At 39.9% G+C, this 5,985-nt stretch overlaps 1 long non-coding RNA gene across 1 annotated transcript; it reads right to left on the bottom strand.

The window, feature by feature from the left end:
- Positions 1-457: 457 nt before the first annotated feature.
- On the bottom strand, positions 458-4,608 carry LOC115171142 (uncharacterized). Its single transcript, XR_003871142.1, has 2 exons — positions 4,172-4,608; positions 458-1,857 (listed from the first exon to the last, which is right to left on the bottom strand). It is a non-coding gene; the product is annotated as an uncharacterized LOC115171142 (long non-coding RNA).
- Between the last annotated feature and the right edge of the window lie 1,377 nt (positions 4,609-5,985).

Below are 5,985 nucleotides of genomic sequence, written 5' to 3'. Positions count from 1 at the left end.
GTAGTTGATTAACTACCTCAGGGCATTATGCTGATTTATGCCTTTTGATTAATTCACTCATCCTCTCCCTACATCTCCATCTTATTACCTGAGACTAAACATATTTTAGTAGTAATCAGTCTCTGAGTTACAGAAGGGTCAGATGTGTCCAATCCTGTCTGCTCTCTACTGTCGTCAGCATGGTGATTGGCTGCCCCCTGTCGCCACGGAGACGGCGTGGTGTCGTGTAAGCGGTGGAGACAGGGCTCTTTGGTAATCACATGGCTGAGGTGTTCTCTGTTGGGTGCTTTAAATTTACACTGTTGCTTTCCAATTTCTTTCCAAGTGTTGTAAGATTCTGTTGGTTTCTCCCTAAATGACCGTTTTTGCTCAACAGTCTGAGGGGTTAAGTACCTCGCTCACGGCTGGAGACACTGATACTAATACCAGCAATCCTCCAGACACCTTTTTACCATTCCCATGGTTTAGTTTTTGCCAGAATTTGATCATATGTTTCCTTGAGGAAGAATCGAGCTTGAGCTCCAGGTTGAATGGACAAACTAGGCTCATACGAATATATATCATATTTATCATATATATCATATGTGTCATCCTGTTTAGTGAAATAGATAGCATACTGGTAAGTATAGTAACAATGACTAGAATAGTTGTGATTGGAGTAGAATCCAACCCATGAGTACTTCAATCTTAAATCAGTCTTCCAATCGGTGAAGGTCTTATTGATGAACAGGCGAGCGCATCCGTAGCCGTCTTAGGTGTAGAGCTGCAGACTGGCGTCATACCCCTCTATGCCAACAGCAACCTTCCTGTCTGCGTCATTATATTTAGGTCCTCTCATGAAGACATCTGACCCGTCCTTGGAGAGGAGCTTGACCTGTAGGCCGTGGTTAAGGCATTTTTTGGTGTCATAGGTTCCGTTGCTGCGCGTGTCAAGAGAGAGAGATAAGAGATTCTCTCCATCTTTATTAAAGAGTGCCATCATCACCCCCACATCCAGCAGGCTGTCAGGGACATTAGCCCAGCCGGGCGTACCCACTTTCTGTGGATTTCACCTGGAGCACAACAGCATAGCACTCTGTGTGGTGGTCATTCACCACTGCCCCTTTCATTATAGCAGGGGACTCATTTAGAGTCCTTCTGCCTGCGTCTTCAACCTTGTACGTACTATCAGTGGCAGAGCAGTTCCATGTGAAGGTTCTGGAGTCGACGTCATAGCCGGCAGCGTGCAGAAACACGTCCACACTGTTCACCCTGTTTTGCGAGAGGGTCCTGATCTCCCTCAGGAGGGCGGGGCTGATCTGGTAGGGGTTCTTGGGGTCATACTCACCGCTTCTTCGATAGTGTTGTGTGATGTAGACTGCCTCTAACAGTGGACTGTTGGGGCTTGTTCTGACAACTAACCTGTCCATGTTCCTCTCTACGTTTCCTGGGGTAAGGTAATAGCTGAGAGTGACATAAGGATCGAGTGAGTATGCTGTTGGTGTGTTGATATTCCCGACTTCGTAGTAACCCTGTCGGTTCTGATTTTGCAGTTGTGGAAAACTTTATAGTTATTAAAGTGATGGAAGCCCCAGTCTCCCCTTTCTGGTAAGAACGTTGGTATGAGTGCATCGTTGTTATCGACGTTTAGGCCGCCAGAGACGAAGTGTAGCAGCATTAGGCCCTGACGAGGGAATCTGTGGCCAAACTCGATGTTCCTGAGGTCTTTTGTTGAGTTAAGGACATATGTCTGCAGACTCTAAGGCCAGTGGTAGCAACAAGACAAAGATGCAAAGCAAGCCTATTCTCTCCATGGTAATCCTGTGAGAGAGAGACAGACTGTATGATGGCAGCAGTACCTCAAGTCTTGACAACAACCTAGGGAGAAATTGGGGGAAAAAAATGGATTGATTGATTGCAATTGATTACAATGACCAAGGTGCATAAAGATGGAGAATTGAAAATATGACGTTTTTAGCACTACCCACAGAGTTTTTAAACTACAGTGTACGACATGGTTCAATGCGCCAATAAATCAGCACAATCGATTTTCCCTTTTTTTTCAAACTGCCACCTTCCTGGAGCTAGAAATGGGATCATGTATATTGTGCTTATGCAGATACCAAAAATAGTAACATAGAGCAATGTACAGCAAACTTAGCAAATAAGGGATTTGTGGGGGGGAAAGTCTATGCATTTACATAGCGCAATATCATATATTATATTGATATATTGATGTCCTTTTTCTGCTACTGTAGGTAGCTATATACGGCTGCTATATATTTTTGCCTAGATACAGAAAATAAACAGAAGCTTTCATCTCACAGTGTAATGGTCATGCTCCACAGCCTGTGTATTGTTAATGTTTGTTAATGTCAACCTGTGTATTGTTAATGTTTGTTAATGTCGACCTGTGTATAGTTAATGTTTGTTAATGTCAACCTGTGTATTGTTAATGTTTGTTAATGTCAACCTGTGTATTGTTAATGTTTGTTAATGTCAACCTGTGTATTCTTAATGTTTGTTAATGTCAACCTGTGTATTGTTAATGTTTGTTAATGTCAACCTGTGTTTTGTTAATGTTTGTTAATGTCAACCTGTGTTTTGTTAATGTTTGTTAATGTCAACCTGTGTTTTGTTAATGTTTGTTAATGTCAACCTGTGTATTGTTAATGTTTGTTAATGTCAACCTGTGTTTTGTTAATGTTTGTTAATGTCAACCTGTGTATTGTTAATGTTTGTTAATGTCAACCTGTGTATTGTTAATGTTTGTTAATGTCAACCTTGATGTATTGTTAATGTTTGTTAATGTCAACCTGTGTATTGTTAATGTTTGTTAATGTCGACCTGTGTATTGTTAATGTTTGTTAATGTCAACCTGTGTATTGTTAATGTTTGTTAATGTCAACCTGTGTATTGTTATTGTTTGTTAATGCCAACCTGTGTATTGTTAATGTTCGTTAATGTCAACCTGTGTATTGTTAATGTTTGTTAATGTCGATCTGTGTATTGTTAATGTTTGTTAATGTCAACCTGTGTATTGTTAATGTTTGTTAATGCCGACCTGTGTATTGTTAATGTTTGTTAATGTCAACCTGTGTATTGTTAATGTTTGTTAATGTCAGCCTGTGTATTGTTAATGTTTGTTAATGTCAACCTGTGTATAGTTAATGTTTGTTAATGTCAACCTGTGTATTGTTAATGTTTGTTAATTTCAACCTGTGTATTGTTAATGTTTGTTAATGTCAACCTGTGTATTGTTAATGTTTGTTAATGCCAACCTGTGTATTGTTAATGTTTGTTAATGTCAACCTGTGTATTGTTAATGTTTGTTAATTTCAACCTGTGTATTGTTAATGTTTGTTAATGTCAACCTGTGTATTGTTAATGTTTGTTAATTTCAACCTGTGTATTGTTAATGTTTGTTAATGTCAACCTGTGTATTGTTAATGTTTGTTAATGCCAACCTGTGTATTGTTAATGTTTGTTAATTTCAACCTGTGTATTGTTAATGTTTGTTAATGTCGATCTGTGTATTGTTAATGTTTGTTAATGTCGACCTGTGTTTTGTTAATATTTGTTAATGTCAACCTGTGTATTGTTAATGTTTGTTAATGTCAACCTGTGTATTGTTAATGTTTGTTAATGTCAACCTGTGTTTTGTTAATCAAAACTAATTTTCTCATGCTCTCTTGTCTCTCTGCGTCAGACATATAGTTAGTGACATGTTTGAAACATCAAATTGCAATATAAATGCAGTATCGAATCACAAATCAAATCAAATTGTATTAGTCACATGCGCCGAATACAGTGAAAGGCTTACTTACGAGCCCCTAACCGACAGTGCAGTTGTCAAATACATATAGAATCATGAGAATTGCAATTCAGAAAAGGTATCGGCACCTAAGTATTGTGATAATATCCCTGGTAATTCCCAGTCCTAATGTCCACTATTGGAGCTTTCTTTTGTCTTTCCTTCCTCCGTGCCCAATTGCTGTGAAGAATTTGCAGTACAATTCTTAACTGCAAGCGTAATACAAGCGAGCATTTAGGAAAAAAAATTGCTTTTCATTGTAATCAGATACAACAGTTATAAGATCATAAACACTGTTAGGCATTTTACAATTCCTAACTGGACACAAATAATAAGAGAATTTAAGATTAAAAAGTACGAATTAGTAAATGATCGTACCGTGTTCCTGGTGAACCATCCGCTGATCTGGTGAACACGGAACCACCTCACCTCCTTTTACAGCCCTGCAGAAGACTGGCGTCTCCAGGAAAGGAAATGAGTCACACATTCACCCACTAACCTGGCAGACCGCTCAGGTGTGTGTTTGTGTATGCCCCCAAGTCATAATCAGTTACAATATCCTGCTAGCAGGTTCACCTTTTAACACTTGAACAGAGGTTGCGTTCCCCCTGGTCAGACGTTGCATGCATCATCCAACTTCTCCCTCAGCCTGTTCTTCTCCCATCACCTCTATCCCCTGCAGTTTACTACCACACTCTTAGAAAAAAGGGTTCCAAAAGCGTTCTTCGGCTGTCTCCATAAGAGAACACTTTTTAGTTTCAGGTAGAAGCCTTTTGGGGTTAAGTAAGGTGTGTAATGAAACTGTTCCTTCTCCCCTCATCTAACCTAACCTGACCTTGGCACACATTCCTCACTACTCCACAGCTATTCAACCTTATCAGTGGCCGCAACCAAATGATTACCTTTTCCCCTACTTTTCCCTTACTCCAGACCGAAACAACTTATTCAACCTCCAATGACCCCACCATATACAGTACATTCCTCATACATGTACTTGTTAACTTCTAGTATAGCAACATTTCAAATTAGAACCCAACAACAATTAATGGTAAAATACAGTGTATTTCTGCTTTCCATTCCTACCAAATGACAGTGAAATGGTTGGTCCAGAATACAAAGCAGCCATGGCAGGCCCTTTCTCCCTCTACTTCTCCCTCCTTCCTCCCGTGCAATGCTAAACGCTGACATTTACTGTAAACAGAGATTCATCAGTTTGCGAAAATTGTCAGGCAGCATCATCAAGGATGGTCTGCTTTGCCTTCCACATTTCAATAATCCCATCACCTCTATCCCCTGCGGTTTACTTCCACACTCTTAGATAAGATATCTCCATAAGATAACCCTTTTCAGTTTCAGGTAGAAGCCTGTGGAAAGGGTTCTTTATGGAACCCGAAAGGGCTCTACATGGAACCAAAATGTTCTACCTGGAATAAGGTATCTAATTTGATTAATTCAAATGTATGTTTTAGCGCGGTATTCCAAATGCCTGTATCACGAGAATCAACGTTTTTTTCTTCTAGTTTTATGAGCATTTATGTCCTCTTGTTCTCCTGTTGTCTTTTTGGTCTCGTTTCATTCACTCCCTTTCTGTTGTAAAGCACCTTCCCATTTAAACAGACACACTATGTCTCAACTCCTCAAATTGTGCGCAGACACTACTAAAACAGGAGTATCAATGAACATTGATTCTGGAGAACTGCTAGCAGCATTTTAGCCAAAGGCTGTTATACTAGCTCTCTAGTCTGTGTTTTATAAACGTGCTATAAACATAAAACCCAGTTCTATAAGGAATTGGCAACTCGTTCTATTTCTGAGAAATAAGGTGGACCACTTGATTTCAACATCTTAACAAGGTGGACAGGCTATTATGATGTTCAAACAGTTGGAGACAGACAGAAGTTTCTGTTCTACCTTGTTAGCTAGCAAAAATATAAATATAAAGATTAGCTGGCTACTTACTAGCACGTAGGCTTGTGCTTGAGCGATTGTTTACGAGACACGTGTACATTTTCTATAATGCCTGCTACAAGAAGTTTGTTATTCTTAGTGAATGTGCATTATGCATGGTTTGTCACAACGTCCACAGGTGGCGCCTCTCCCAGTTCGGGCGGCGCTCGGCGGTCGTCGTCGCCGGCCTACTAGCTGCCACCGATTTCCTTTTCTGTTTCGTTTGGTAATGTCTGGTTAGGGTA

This window comes from Salmo trutta, chromosome 32 (genome assembly GCF_901001165.1).
Source record: "Salmo trutta chromosome 32, fSalTru1.1, whole genome shotgun sequence".
Lineage (NCBI taxonomy): Eukaryota > Metazoa > Chordata > Actinopteri > Salmoniformes > Salmonidae > Salmo > Salmo trutta.
This window is presented reverse-complemented; position numbering and strand designations above follow the sequence as displayed.